This window comes from Onychomys torridus, chromosome 16 (assembly GCF_903995425.1).
Source record: "Onychomys torridus chromosome 16, mOncTor1.1, whole genome shotgun sequence".
Classification (NCBI taxonomy): domain Eukaryota; kingdom Metazoa; phylum Chordata; class Mammalia; order Rodentia; family Cricetidae; genus Onychomys; species Onychomys torridus.
This window is the reverse complement of record NC_050458.1, coordinates 56,228,867-56,245,499: the sequence shown is the minus strand read 5'-3', so window position 1 is coordinate 56,245,499 and position 16,633 is coordinate 56,228,867. Positions and strand designations below refer to the sequence as shown.

The window sequence follows — 16,633 nt, the reverse complement described above, 5'->3', positions numbered from 1 at the left end:
TCCAAGTTCTTATAAGGTAGATGAAATAACTGGAGCTTTCACAAGGGAGAGTTAGACTTGTTTGTTTGTTTGGTTGGTTGATTGGTTGGTTGGTTGGTTTTGAGAAGGTCTCTCTCTAACTCTGGCTGACCTGGGACTCAATATGTAGCCTGGAACTCAGAACCTTTCTGGCTCTACCCACCAAGTGCTGGATGAATTGTGTGTGCCATCAAGACCAGTAAGGAAGAATTTTGGTATTTTCACTACTCCTTTTTAACCCAGTACTAGAGGTCTCAGAATAATTAATAAAGAGAAGGAAGTAAAGGACATCTAAGAAGGAAAGGGGGAAGTCAAATCATCTTTGTTTACCAGTTACTTTTCTTTGCTGTGGTAACCAAGACAAGTCATAGAAGAAAGTTTATTTGGGCTTACAGTACCAGAAAGGGATGAGTCCATGAAGGTCAGGAAGCATGGCAGCAAGCAGCATGCATGAAGACAGAACAGGATCCTGAGAACTCCCACCCTCAGCCACAATGGGAAAGCTGAGAGAGCAAACAGGCAACAGCATAAGGCTTTTACTCTCAAAGTTCACCTCCCGTGACATACTTCCTTCAGGAAGGTTGCACCACTTAAACCTCCTCAAACATTTTCACTAACTGGGGCCAAGTGTAAAATATTGGAGACCATTGGAGACATCTTATTCAAACCACAACATTTCGATAGTAGTCCATGTGCTGAAAATATAATTTCTGTAAAGGTAGCTATTAGAACTGATAATTCAGTGGTTCCAGGATATAAAAATCATCATATAAAAGTCAGCACCATTTTTATACAGCCATGATGAACTAACTTATTAAGTAAGCATCAAGAATGTAATCCCATTTCCATTAGCTATGAATCAAACAAACAAAACACTTAAGAATTAGTTTAACCAGTGAAATGAGTTGTCTTTTCAGTAAAAAAAAAAAAAAGAAAGAAAAAAATCACTAAATGATGAGAAATTGGAAAGAGTGTAGAAAGAGTGAGAAAGCAAGCTTCTCCAAAGTGTAAACAGCAAAAGCAAAGCTAGATAAATGTGAGATGTTTGTGCACAGTAGATCAGGGCAGCTACAAACAAACCATTTACAAACTGTCTTCTTATCTAATCATTGGTATCCAGCATTTACAGGGAACTAAACACCCTTCATACTTAGCAGCAGAAAATTCTGAATAAGGAAGTTTAAAAGTACAAATGATTTATAGAGTTTTCAAAAGAAAACATACAACTGGCTACATATATTAAAAGATTTGACCACTACTAAGTATCCAAGGATTTTCAAATGAAACCATTATAAGTTTTTACATCCTAGTTAGAAGAGATATCATCAGAATGACCAAAGTGGGGGGAAAAAAAAACCAAAAACAAAAAAAAACATTCTATCAGGGAAGTCGAGAAACAAAAACTTTTATGAGGCTCATGTGAATTGTAAATTAAAATAAGCAGTTATAAAAATACTATAGAGGGTTCCGTAAAAACTAAAATTAGAAATAACCACATATGGTGGCATATGCCTAGAGAGGATTGCCGCAAATTTGAGTCCATCCTGGGCTCTATGGGACCCTGTCCCAAAGCAACAAACAAAAATAGTATTATAGGATTCAGTTGACCCACTGTGGCATGCGTATCTATATTAGTCTGTAGGGAAACAGAACTTGTAGAATGAAGTTTAAATACATATATTTAAAGGTACATATTAGAGTAGCTTACAAGCTGTAGTCTGGTAGTCCAACAATGGCTGTCTTCTGACAGAAGGTTGAAGAATCTGGTAGTTGTTTAGTCCACAAAGCTGGATGTTTCAGCTGATCTTCAGTCTGTGCTGGAATCCTGAAGACCTGGGTTCTAATATGAGCGAAGGAATGCCTCAGCAACAGGCTTGATGAACTTGCCGTTGAGAGTGAGGGTAAGGGGGAAAAAAAGGCAAAAACTTCTTCCATTTTCTTTTCTGTAAGCTGCCACCAGGTGTGGCTCAGATTTAGGGTGGGTCTTCTGAGCTCAGATGATTTAGATTTAGGGAAGGTCTTTACACTCAAATGAACCATTCAAGAGAAACTCTTTACAGCTATCCCCAGTTGCTTGGGCTTTAATTGATTCCAGATACAGTCAAGTGGACAGCTGAGATTAGCCACCACAAGTCCACCCCTGTCAATGTCAACTTGACACTCAATAATATCTCCTTACGTCACAATTAATTTCTAAATGAAAACAATAACCAAGTCATAATTATGCCTAATGTTATATAACTATCACATGTACTATTGTAAACACATTATATACTTAACCACATTATAATTATGCCTAACGTTATATGTCTCACACCTACAACTGCAAATACATTACATATTTTAGAATAGGTGGCAATTTTCCCTGAGAGATATTCTTTTAGTGCCTCATAACTTAAATATGACAACCACTGATATTATCTCAATTGACATTATATTACATGATAAAGATATGGAGGAAAGAAAACACAAAATATCTGATTAATGTTTGTGTATATCTGCACAAACACATTCCTAACAAAATATGACAGACACACACATCAATTGTAATCTTTGTTTCTGCAACTGGTCATGTGACCTTAGCTGGTATTTATACTACTTTCTTCTACTACCCATCCTAAATTTTCTCCATTCTCAGGAAGCACCTTATCAAGTCTTGTTTTTTGTTTTTTTTTGTGTTGTTGTTGTTTGTTTTTGTTTTTGTTTTTTTTCCTGGAAGAGAGACTCATACCTTTATCCTTGAAAGGTCTGTGCCCTTTGTCATCCTGCATGGATTGAGTTGTAGGTTCCCATTGATTTTAATCAAAGGGCATGGTAACAGCAAAAGACCCTCTTAAAAATCCAGACATCATCTTTCCTACTTCCATTGTGGAGAAGCAACCCAATTTTACATTGATATTCTGGCTGGACAAATCACCCTTCATAACACTGTTATGCCTTTCTTAGCCTGTTGACTTAATGACATGAGAAGCCCAAAGTGGCCAGGGGGACGTCTGAGCCTCAAGTTCAGTGGAATGTTTGTTGTGTCTTCAGCTAGGAGTACTACTCCTTCATCTAGAACCAAAACTTGCAGGCCAGCAGAATTTAAGATTGAGAGAACAAGAAGCAAAAATGTTTCTAGTGGGTTGCTAGGGGTGATAGTGAGTACAACCATTTCTACTGCCGCCCCTTGGCTCCTGACCCATGAATGCTAGCTAAGGAGGAGACCGTACCATATATTGTATACTTATTTCAAGCCTTCAGTGCTTTCTGGAGGATGCTGTTCTAGCCCTCCAGGTGCTACTACCTAATTGGCACTGGAACTGTGTCTTCAAAAGGCAGTTCTACTGTTTTAGCAGGCCAGCAGCTTCAGCATGGAGGCGAACATGACAAGCCTAGTAGATTCCGTGAGTGTGAGTCCACCGTGGCACTCCTCTGACTGTAAAATGAGTTCCCGAGTCAGAAGCAATGCAAGTAACTTCTCAGATGGTAGTTTTGGCAGATGCATTATGGGCAGGGAAGACAAATCCATAGCTAGATTAAGTATCTATTCTAGTAAGGAGAAAGCATTGCGCTTTCCAAAAAGAAAGTGGTCCAATGTAGTCCACCTACCAGATCATTGGTTGGCCACCCCAGAGAAGGGTCCCTTGTGGAGGTTCAGTGTCAGTTTCTCCTTCTGTCAGATACGACACACTGTAGCAACTGTAGCCAGGTCAGCCTTGTGAATTGAAGTCCATGCTGTTGAGCCCATGCATAACCTTTATCTCTGCCAACCTGGCCATTTTGTTCATGAGCATTAGGCAATGACAGGAATGGCCAGGGAAAGAGAGTGACTGTACACAGAACAGGTCATCCTGTCCACTTGATTATTGAATTTTTCTTCTGCTTAAGTCACTTTTTGATGAATATTTACGTGGGACACAGTATCTTCACATCTTTCACCAATTCAAAGAGATTTATTCCCATACATCTTCCACAAATGTCTTCCTCAACCATTTTCCAATCATGCTGCTTTCCAATCATGTGAACATCCAACCAGTCCATGGGCTTGAGCCCAAGAATCAGTAAGCAATAGCACATCTGGCCATTTCTCCTTCCAAGTAAAGATGTACAAACATGTGTACAACCTGCTCGCTGCAATGATTTTCTTCACTGATGTCTTTCAGGATTGTTACAGGGGTTGTAATGCTGCAGCTGTTCACCTCTATGTCTGAATAATCTGCAGAACCATCAGTGAACTACGCCCTAATCATCTCTTCCTCAGTCATCTGAACATAGGGAACACTCATGAGGTTCTCAGTGTGTGCTTGGGAGTGGATGGCATTGTAAGGAGAATAGAAAACATATGCATTTGAATAACTTCTTCATGTAACTTGCTTGTGCCCTTCAGACTTTCTTGGGCCCAAACACATATATACCACTTCCATTTGATAATGGATTATTGCTGTTTACATCCAACTTTATGGTTTGGTGTTTCAGGTAATACCAAGCTCATGATGGGCAGCTCAAGTAATATCTTAACTTGGTGCCCCTTTGCAAAATGTTCAGTTTCCACCAAGGCCTCATAGCAAGCCAAGAGCTATCTCTCAAAGGAAGAACAGTTGCCTGCAGATGACAGTAGAGCCTTGCTCCAAAATTCTGAAGGTCTTCTCTGTGATTCACCTATGCTTCTGATACCTATGTACCATCAGGTCTGTTGGATCATATGGCCCATGTGATAGAGCATCCTGCACAGCAGCCTGGGCCTGTTGAAAACTCTTCTCCTGTTCCAGGCCCCACTCAAAGCGAGCAGCTCTCCAACTCACTTGGTATATGGGCCAGAGTAACATACCCACGTGAGGAATGTGCTGTCTCAAGAATCCCATATAGGCCCAGTAATTATTGTACTTCTGTCTTGGTGGTGGGAGGGGCCAGATGCAATATTTCACCTTAGGAGCAATATTTCAACATACCCCACACCACCACTGGACTATTAGAAATTACACTGAGGTAGAGAGCTGAATTCTGGTTGGAGTTATTTACCATCTGCCGATGTGCTAGTTCAAAGTAGTTGCTACCTCTCGCTCACTTCCTCCAATCAGTTGCAAAATTTCTCAGTAAAATAGTGCAAAAAAAAAAATATATATATGAACACATTTAAAAGATCATCCACCATGATCAAGTAGTCTTCATCTCGGAGGGGCAGGGACGGCTCAACATACATAAGTCAGTTGATGCAATCCATCATAAACAGACTAAAAGACAAAAAACACACAATCACCTCATTAGATACATAAAAGGCCTTTGTCATAATCCAGTACACCTCCATAATAAAAGTTCTGGAGAGATTAGGGATACAAGAGACATACTCACCTTAATAAATACTATTTACAGCAAACCCACAGCTAGCATTGAACAAATTGAGAGAAACTCAAAGCATTTCCACTAAAATAAAAAAATAAGACAAAGTTGTCCACTCTCTCCTTACATATTCAGTATATTACTAGAAGTCTTAGCTAGAACAAGAAGACAATTAAGAGGGATCAAGGAAATACAAGTAGGAGAAAGACAGCATCTTCAACAAATGGTGCTGGTCAGATTAGTTGGCTACATGTGAAAGAATGCAAATAGACCCATACTTAACAACCTGTACAAAACTCCAAATGGATCAAGGACCTTGACAAAAGGGTATGTATATTGAATCTGACAGAAGAGAAAGTGGAGAATAGTCTTGAATTCATTGGACTAGGAAAAGACTTTCTGAAGGAGAAAATGATAGCAAAGGCTCTAAGAACAGTTAATAAATGGGACCTCATGAAACTGAAAAGCTTTTATATGACAAAGGACACAATCATTCAGACAAAGTGGCAGGCTACAGAATGGATTGGGAAAAGATTTTTACCACCTGTCTGATAGAGGGCTAATATCTACTCTATATACAGAACTGAAAAATAAACAAAAATTGGCATCAAGAAAACAAATAGCCCAATTATAAATGGGATACAGATCTAAACAGAGTTCTCAAAAGAGGAAATTCAAATGGCTGAAAAGCACTTAAATGTTCAGCATCGTTAGTCATCAGGGAAATGCAAATCAAAACTGCTTTGAGATTTCATCTTACATCAGTCAGAATATCCAAGATCAATAAAACAAAGGCCAGCTCATGCTGGTCAGGATGTGGAGTAAGGAGAATACTCATCCATTGCTGGTGGGAGTGCAAACTTGTACAGCTATTATGGAAATTATTCCCTTAGGAAGTTGGGAATAGATCTAACTCAAGATCCAGTTATACCACTCCTGGTCATATGCCCAAAGGATGCTTCATCCTACTACAGAGACACTTGCTCAACCATGTTCATGGCGGCTATAATTCATAATAGGCAGAAATTGGAAACAGCCTAGATTTCTCTCATCAGATGAATTGATAAAGAACATGTGGTACAACACAATGGAAAATTACTCAGCGGTTAAAAAAGACGAAACTGGCAAGGGCACTGGGCAGGCAGCAGAGCAGAGTTCCAACCTGGAGGTTGTGGTGCAGCCTTGTCTCCAGATGAAGCTATTGCTGATGCCGCTTTCGCTGTAGGCCAGTCCTATTTGCCCCAATAGTAAGGTGTTGAGTGACCTGGACCAGGTGTGGATGTCCTGGGAGGGCTCTGACTGCTGCTGCAAAGGCATCATGCAACTGCATGGATGCATGCAGCAGAGTACAGAGGAGGTGAGCATGGGTGGGACTTCTAGACTATGGAGACACGAGTTCAGGGATCAACTGCAGCTGCTCCTGTGCTGCCCCACCCTCCTCACTCAACCTCTGTGGGAACACGTGGAAGATGGAAAACTCAAGCAGCAGGCACCCTAGCTCCTCAAGCTGCCGTCGGTGGTGGATCTCCTGGAGGTTGCTCTGTACAGCATGGACTTGACGAAAGTACAAGGCTGTATCCACAATGGGGTCACCCCAGATGCACACACTGGAGGAGAGCATCAAGGCCAACCTGAGCTGGGAGAATGAGGTGGTCAAAGACAGGGTGTGTCACTTCAGCAAGCAGTTGAAGAGCTTTGAGAACCAGTTGGCCATCATGATGGACATCAAGAAGAAGCTGACCAGCCTGGGTCTCCAGCTGCTGCAGAGGGATGCAGCTGCTGTCTCTACCACTTCCCCAGCCTCGAGCAAGGCTCAGGACCAGCTGGGGAAAAGGCAAGGACCTAAACGAATGTTGCAGCATACAGAGGAACTTCTCAGCCAAACACCTTGCAAAGCGTCCTAAGAAGCTGCTGAAGACGATGATCGTCAATGGCAGAAGACCCTGGCCTAGCAGCAGGCAGTAACCCGAGTCTTCACCTTGAGCTGGCAGGAGGCCAGACAGGAAGCATCCAAGGCCATGGCTAACAACACCCTCAAGGGCACTTCCGGGCTGGAGAAGCTACCATGAAAGATGGAGGCCAATCTTCCTGAGCTTAAACTGCCAAACATGATGAAGTCAGACATCAGAAGGGGTCAGCATGCTCCCTGACATCTCCACCATCAATCACCACCATCATAATCCCAACCCTATTACTCTTTCCCAAACCAATGAGAGCTACCTTTGCATCCAGAAGTCCCCAGTCAAGGCAGGGAGGACAGCTGTGAGGGTACCTTCCATGCTGTGGACCATAGTTATTGAGGGGGCCTGGATGAAGGGCCTCATGGCTCAAGGTGACAGGATCTACATCACCAACTGTTACTATGGAAACAGCCTGGTAGAGTTTCACAACCTGGAAAATGTATAACAGAGTCAATGGAATACCATGTACAAGCTACCCTACCACTTGATAGGCACAGGGCATATGGTGTACCAGGGTGCCTTCTACTGCAACCATGCCTTAACCAGGAACATCATCAAAAGACCCATGCCACTGCTTCTTGCCTCCCTGGCACTGCTGCCAGCCAGAGGTAGTCTGTGAGGACACCACCCCCTGGAAGTGGCATGGTCACTCAGTCATTGATTTCACTGCCGATCAGTGTGGCTTATGGATCATCTACACATTGGTGGATAAGCAAGATGAACCCAGCTTGAGGTGATGATGTTGAGCCACCTGAGGCCAGATGTGTGTCATGGATGTTCCTGCATGGAGTCCAAAAGAGACCGTTTCGTAAAACAGTGAAGGTGAAGCCTGGATTGTCTTGGAGACCACAAGATGTTAGAGATGCCAGAGTTGTGGGATACCTGCCAAGGACAGCTGCTAACAGCATGTGGGACCAGACCCGGAGAGAGAAGTGTGCTGTAGTTAACAAAGCAGAAAAGAGTTGGAATTCTGAAGAATGTATTGACATCAGACATGAAGATGCAAAGTTTGGAGTGTGCCCTGCTGGTTTTCAGTCTTGCTTTGGTCCAGTATTTCCTCATTATGCTCTATTCCTTTTTCTTTTTCTTTTTCTTTTTAAGCAATGGTTTCCTAGGGGGAGGGGCAGGGCCTGCCATAGTCCCCAACCATTTTCCAGGTCCCTTCTGTTTACAGGCCTTTGTGTGTTATATGGTAAATACAGGCCATTTGGGCTTTCTGTTTTCAATGGTTAACTTCTTTGGACAAAGGCAGAAAGCGGCCACATTTTTCACCAAAATATCACAAGAACAGTCTCTAGGCTACTTACTAATATTCTTCCCTTTCTGAAACATTTTGGACGGGCCCTCACAGTTCAAATCACCCCCAGCACATCTTCCATGCAGCGCTTAGCCTTTTGGCTGGTGGGAATCTAGCTGTCTGTTTATTTAATAAATACATTTTTAAAAGGTTTTACCTTTTAGTCAGACAGATGCTAGGTCAAACACAGAGATAGGCAAGGAATAGATATTAATTAAGGGGCTAAAGAGAGTTCAGGCTTGAATATATATATGTGTGTGTGTGTGTGTGTGTGTGTGTGTGTGTGTGTGTGTGTATGTATGATTCTTCTTGTGGCATTCTAATTTTCTACAATTATTGAAGTTCTTAATCGGAAGGTGAAGGTACTGTTATTCACTGGAATTTTTATTTACAGTTCTTTTCTTATACTACAAGAACTTAGGTGATAGAACTCAGGTCAGGCTCAGTGACCACTTTTTTTTCCTGGTGAGCCATCTAATAGCCCCCCCCTCAAAAAAATCATTACTTCTGGATACTTCGATTTGTCAAATGGTCCATTTTTCCCAGTCCCCATCTGTTGGCAAATGTGGTGATATTGTGTTTCCCAAAATATTGTGCACCCTAATAAACTTACCTGGGGTCAGAGAACAGAACAGCCACCAGATACAGAGGCTAGAAAATGGTGCCTTTAATCCTATTACTTGGGAGGCAGAGATCCATTCAGATCTCTGTGAGTCCAAAGCCACACTGGAAACAGCCAGGCATGGTGACACACATCTTTAATCCCAGGAAGTTGTGGCACAAAGCAGAAAGGTATTTAAGGCGTGAGGACGAGGAATTAGAGGGGGTTAAGCTTTTAGGCTTTTAGCAGCAGTTCAGCTGAGATCCATTGGGATGAGGACTCAGAGGGTTCCAGTCTGAGGAAACAGGATCAGCTGAGGAACTGGCAAAGACAGGAAGCTGTGGCCTGTTCTGCTTCTCTCATCTTCCAGCATTCACCCCAATACCTAGCTTCAGGTTTGATTTTATTAATAAGAACGTTTAAGATTCGTGCTACAGGCCTAGAGTATTCTTGGTGTCACACAAACACACAAAGCTGAAAGTAACTAACTCATTGAGACAATTCTTTATTGCAAAAACAGCACAACCTGACCTAACATGGGCTAGCAAGGACACACACAGGGCAAGGAAATGTTTTTATTCTAATGATTTATTCTAATGCACTTGGTGACTGTATTTTCCTCATTGGCTGGGGTCTCATCTTACAGTCTTTCCAGATTGGCTAGAATAGGCACAAGGGGTATGAAGGGAAGGAGAAGGTTTGACCATTCCAGGCCATCAATTCTGGGAATGAAGCAGAGCCTTAGAATAAATGGAAGTTTTACCAGGTTTGGGGACATTAAAATATTTGCATATGAGCTTTACAAGAGGGGGGAGACTAAATGTTTGAAATGCTATGTGCAAACATTTATAAGGTGGGGAAGATTTAAGCACTATTGGGCTCTTGGTGGGCAAACCACCTTTGAGAGAAATAAACATTTTTTACCCATCTAAGATGCCTCTGAGTCTTAACGTCTTTGTAATACTGAATTCATGAACGTAGTACACTATAAGTATTTAGATATACTTTAATAGTCTAACTTTTAAAAACATTTGGTCTGTGTACTTAGGCTCCAAAAGCCAACAGACCCTACCTGCTGGGCTCAGCCCCCTGTCTTGATATGCTAGTTACAAATGAATGATGGTCAAAGCAGAAGAAATTTCTTCAATGTGGCCACTTAGAAAAGGAACAAAATAACCCCAGGTCCATTATTTGGGTACTGACACATGATTAAGCTTAAATGGAAGAATTAGGGGAGAAGGCAAGTGTTATGCATAGCAAAGTGTGGTCTTCTTGGCCATTATTTCAGCTCTTCTTCTGAGATAGTTCCAAGAAGCCCTTACTCCTGTCATCCATGGCTTGAGGGCCTCAGTCTACAGAGAGCTTAGCAAAGGTTAGAGACAGTGATTTATCACTGTGTCTCCAGCCAGAGTACAGAGAATCAGATACAAAGTCATGGTAGAGATGCCAAGCTTTCGTTTATCTTGTGGGTCCAAGTGAAAGGTTAATGTTTTTAGAAAAGGCAACTTATGAGCACCTGTTTCGTGAATAGCATAGTATATTTTAAAATTCTATTTTAGAGTTGCTGCCAGTATTTAGACTTGTAATAATATAATAGAATTGTGTTTTAGCTTTTTTTTTGATGGCTCTCATATTTCCAGGTTGTCTGAACTTGACCTCAAGTAATCAATTCCTTTTCCTCAGCCTCCTGAGTAGTGTGATTACAGGCACACTTTACCATGCAAGCCTTTTATCTTTTCTTCTTTTTAAAATCAGACGACGCTACTAAACTCTAATTCAGTATCATTTCTAGGCATGGCTTGTCCAGTGCTTGCATTCTCAGTACTGGGGAGGAAGACTGAGTTCAGGGCCAGGAAAAATACAAGGCCGTCCTGGTCCACATGATCAGAACCTGCTTCAAAAACAAACACAACATTTAAACAAGACAAAATCAAGGCATGACGTCACATACATATGATCCTAGCACTAGGAAGTCTGAGGCCTGAGAACTGCTGAGAGTTAGAGGCTATGCTGTACTATGCTGGGAGATCTTATCATCTCACAACCAAGTAAATAAAGCCAAGCAGACTAAGTAATATCATGGAAGAAAGGCCACCTGGTGCCTACCTGTAAGACATGAACCAACATGCTGGGGCAGTGGCGGGGGGGAGGGGGCGCTAAATAGCTAAATAAAAGATTTAAAAAGTAGCATGTTGATAGTACATTTTTACTTTTCAAAATTTGCTATTATATCATCTATAAATAATTTTTACCTTCAAAATTATAGAAATGCTTTCTTGTATTAGTCTACTGGCTAGAATTTTTCTCATTGAGAAGTAGAATAGCTTTTATGCTTGATTTGTTCCTGTTGGCTCCTAACATACTTTAATTGGCTTATGCTAAATATGATGTTTGTTACGTATTTTTTTAATCAAATAACCTTTTTAAATTTTAAGTGGACTTAAAAGTCATGAATGGATATTGAATTTTTATCTAGCACTCTGCCTATTTATATATTTCTTTCAGATCTTAACAATTCCTTGTTGCTATTGCAAAAAGCTTGACGAGGAATTTTAGAGAGGGGAAATGTATGTATTCTAGTTTACTGTTAAAGGGCACCATACCATTATGGTGGTGAAGATGCAGCAGCAGGTAGAGAAGGAGTCATGGCAGGTGCCAGGAGGCTAGCTGGTCACCTTGCATCCAAAGTCAGATCCAGAGAGTGAGAAGGAGATAGAGTAGGGCTCTCAAACCTCAAGGCTTGCCCAGTGATACACTTCCTCCAGTGAGGTTCTACTTCCTACAAGTTCTGCAAACTTTTCAGTGTTGTCAACTGGGAGTATTTCACATTCAAACTATTTTGACATAAGTAACTGTATATAGTATTGGGATAGTAAGTGTGTGTGTGTGTGTGTGTGTGTGTGTGTGTGTGTGTGTGTGTGTATGCATATATATGTATATATCACACTGCTGGGGATTGAACATAGGGCCTTGGGCATTCTAACTAAACACTTTCCTATTGAGCTACTAAACAAACTACGGTATGTTTTTGGGTAGTGGTACATTTCTAGATTTGTCTGGCCATATATGTTTTAGGTTAAAAGTGTTATTACTAAGAAGAGTCTTATGTTGGCCTATTCTGGGTGAACATGCCAAGGACTTTGAAAGGTCTGAGATTTCGTTCTCTGTAGAAACCAGAAAATTAACCTGCTATAGTTTCATGGATACTGGTAGAAGTCAATGGATTTTTGTGCCTGTTTGCTGAGCCCCAATTCCCATAGAAATAATGTTTGCATTACATTACAGTAGGTTGAGTTGTAGTGGAAGAGATGAAATAATACTTTCTTTTTGTTTTTCTTGAGACAGTATCTCATTATGTCATCCTGGCTGGGATGGAACTTACTATAGAGACCAGGCTGTCCTTGAACTTGTCGTGATCCTCCTGCCTCTGCTTCCAAGTACACCACTAAGCCTGGCCCATAAAAAAAATGAAGCAAAACAGAACACAACAGCAACAACAAATGTTTGAAGGACAATAAACAGGCATTTTATAAGCAGGAGATAGTGTCTGAAATCATGATGGGTGTGTTTAAAACACTTTTAGTACTGGAGGGAGGTACTTGCTCTGTCTTAACAGGCTGTTTCCTGTTCTGACATTTTTCATTCCCTGGAAGAGAGGCCACCTAGTGCTTACTTGAAAGACACGTACAAAAGAGCCAGAGTTATTGTCTTTCATCAGTTTGCATTTGGGAAGGAAGAGTTTATTTCATCATACACTTGGATGGTGTGGTCCTCCACTGAAGGAAGTCAAGGCAGGAAACTAGAGGCAGGAACTGAAACAGAGGTCATGGAAGGAAGCAGCTTCCTTGCTTGTTCCTAGGCTTGTTCAGCCTACTTTCTTATAGTGCCCAGGGGTGGCACTGCCCTCAGTGGATTGTGCCCTCCCTTATCATTAATAAAGAAAATGCTTCATAGACTTGCCTACAGCCCAATCTTTTGGAGGCATTTTTTCCCATTGCAGTTCCCTCTTCCCAAATAACCCTAGTTTATGCCAATTTGACAAAAAAAAATTAACGAGCACAATATACACATATAATTATTGAGTTTATTGAACCACCTTTCAACAGTTAACTCACACCTGAAGAGCTGAGAATGTTGTTCAGTCTGTAAGCTGGGGTACCTCAGCAGTCAGGGTCATTCCACAAGTGTTGTCTTCCATTGGAGAGACTCAGAAGCTGGTAGTAGATCAGTCCAGGAGGGTAAGTGTATCAGGAGTCCTAATCTAGTACCCAAACCAGAAGGTTCCCGAGAGCTGCTTGTTCTTAGTCAACAGTGGGATGCTGGAAATTCTGCTTCTGGTTACGAAGGATGAATCAGCCCCACAGGGATGGGGTGAAACACTGGACAGCAAGAAAGGCTAGTGAGCAAAAGGGAAATAGTCACCCTTTTTCCATGCCCTATTTATCTTGGTGGTAGCAGAAGGTACTGCCCAATCTTGGGATAGGTCTTTCCATTTCAGTTAAGATCATCAGAATAGTTTTCCAGGTGAGGCTCCCTACTCAGTTGATTCTAATTTGTAACGAGAGGACATGAAACACAGAAATTATACTAGCCCACGGCATTAATTGAGATATACAGCCTTTCTCTGTAATTGTATTAGTGTAGAGTTACTTGCTTAGTGTTTTCATGGAAATAATGGAATAAAGGCATCTAGGGTTGAAGTTTTCTTTATGGGAATAATTCTTTAATACTAATGCAGTGTATGGATTGTTATAATTTTCCTACATTTTCCTTATTCCTTCCTGCATCTCTGTTCTTATGTTATCTATGTGGCAGTTTGACTGTAATTGTCCCCCATAAGCTTATAGGGAGTGGCATGTACCAGGATTTTTCTTTTAGGCCACCAAGGAGTTCCCAAATCATGACATGGAGACTTATTATTAGTTTTGAATGTTCGGCCTTAGCTTAGCTCATTTCTAACTAGCTCTTTAACTTAACTTGTTTTTCTTGATCTACATTTTGCCTCAAGGCTTTTTCCTTTTCTTTCCTTTTAAGTATCTTATTTTCATTGCTTCTTGTGTCTGGCTGTCTGAGGCTTCCTGGCTTCTGTCCTCAGGCATGTCCCTCTCCTTCTCCCTGTTCTCTTCTCTCCTCTTTTTTTTCCTCTCTCATTCTCCTGAGCCTAGATTTCACCTCCTAATTATTTATTTCACCTCCCTGTCAGTACTACCTATCCTTTTCTCTAGCTATTGGCCGGTCAGCTCGTTATTTGACCAAGCTTGTGCCATAGACAGGCAAGGTGAAACAAATGCAACACTTCTTTCCATAATAAAACAAATGCAGTATAAACAAAAGCAACACATCTTTAAAAAGTTAATATTCCACAGCATAAACAAATGTAACACATCTTTGCCTAGTTAAAATAATATTCCACAACAGTGGCATGCTTAGCAGGTGTGGCTCTGTTGCAGTAGGTATGGGCTTGTTGGAGGAAGTGTGCCACTGTGGGGATAGGCTTTGAGGCCTCACATATGCTCAAGCCACAGCCAGTGTTTCAGTTCACATTCTGTATCCTGTGGATCAAGATGTAGAATTCTCAACTCCTCTAGCACCATATCTGCCAGCATACTGCCATGTTCCATCATGATGATGATGGACTGAACCTTGAACTGTAAGCCATTACAACTAAATGTTTTCCTAATAAAAGTTACCATGGTCACAGTGTCCCTTCACAGCAACAGAAACCCTAACTAAGACAATCCACTTGAGATCATTATCTATCTGGTAGGAACTTTTAGAATTCTATTTTAGGCATTGCACCCTGTTCTTGAAAGATATTTTTTTCCTCCTTTTGGCTTAAGAAACCTAGGTTCACAGTCACTTTTCCCTGACCAGGAAAGGTCAGGGTCTCATCCCTTGAAAAATCATTGTTTTGGATTCCACATGTGTCAGGAAGCAATGACACTTATTCAAAGGCTAGCAATCTTCATAAGGTGGCAGAGCTACTTACTTTGCAGGTCCACCTTGAATTGGCTCTGGACCACTCAGATGCTGATGAGGAGGCAGGGGAGGAGCAGGGCAAAAGCCTGTGTGCTCACTGGTACCCTCATCATCTAGCTCACACTACTACAATTGATTCTCCTCCTCCTCCTCCTCCTCCTCCTCCTCCTCCTCCTCCTCCTCCTCCTCCTCCTTCTTCCTCTTCTTCCTCTTCTTCATCCTCCTCCTTTTCTTCTCTCTTCCTTTTCTCTACAGACTGTGACAATGGACCTTGACCTCCCAGGGTTTGCAGTTCTTCTTAGACATGATACTTTGCTGCATATTGGATCTCATAGCAGTTTACTACAAAGCTTTGTGTTAGCTAATACATGGAAGTAAGGACTACCAGGAAGTACCGCAAAGCCTGCCAGCTGTTCCTGTATCTATAAATATAAGTAAAGGTTTAGCAGTTAGCATCTTAACCATTTGCATAGGGCTCCTCTTTACAGTTTTCAAAGCCTGGTGAAAGGATAGGGATGCTAAGTAAGCTTGGAGAAGCAGAAAGCATGTGACAGGGTAAAGGCAGCAACTGCCAAGGACAGCTCCAGGAGAATGAGGCCATGGAGGTGCTAGTGCCAAGGCATTCTGTTCTTGCTGGTGAGAAGTCAGTTCTGACCTAAGAGAAAAATTCTATCAGCAGCAAAAGATTGGCTATAGGATACTATAACAATCATTCCTTCATATTTTTGCAAAAAACAGATATATTAGAAAATTTGAATTTCTCATAAAATATAAGATCAAGCTGAAAGTTAGTAAATACCTAAAGAAAGTAAATCTCTTAAAGATTTCATTATTTCCAACATGCAAAAAATTAAATTTAAATAGTTTTTATTAAGTTGATTTACCCTTTGGAAATAGAAATTATCCCACTTATGTTTATTGCCCACTTGACTAGATTTGGAATGATCTCAGACATGCCTCTTGGTGTTTGTTGAGAGGTTCAGTTGAGGGAAGACCCATCGTGAGTGTGAGCAATACCATCCCCTAGGCTGGGACCCAGGACTAAAGAAAAAGAGAGAAGTGAAATGCCAGCAGAGTGCCAGCACGCACCTCTCCCTGCTGTCTAGTTTGTGTACACACACCCAGTGAGCCCTCCACAGAACTTCCCAGAAGTTCTTCCTTGTTAGGTATTTGGTAACAGCAAGGAAGAAAACAACTGCCGTAGACCTGGAGACTGTCACATTCTTCAGCTGTGCATGCCATGTTCATTAACCTGACGCCTTTTCCTTATTCTGTATCAATCTGAGGAAAACTTGGGGTCTGCAAGTCAACGGAGCCTTTCTCAGCTAAGGTGAGCTATGATTTGGGGGAGCAAGGTTGCTGACAAATCACCAAAGACACCCCAGGCCCGTAGCTCCTCATTCTTTTTTCTAGTAAACTTGAAGGGGCAGTTGTCTCAGGGGCAATTGGAGGGTGAGC

At 41.5% G+C, this 16,633-nt stretch overlaps 1 protein-coding gene and 1 pseudogene across 1 annotated transcript in view; both read left to right on the top strand.

Annotated features, from left to right (window-relative positions):
• Positions 1–16,633, top strand: part of Slc2a13 (solute carrier family 2 member 13) — a 296,552-nt gene that overhangs the window by 39,707 nt on the left and 240,212 nt on the right. The gene's annotated exons all lie outside the window — the stretch shown is intronic.
• Positions 3,384–8,118, top strand: LOC118597053 (annotated as a pseudogene).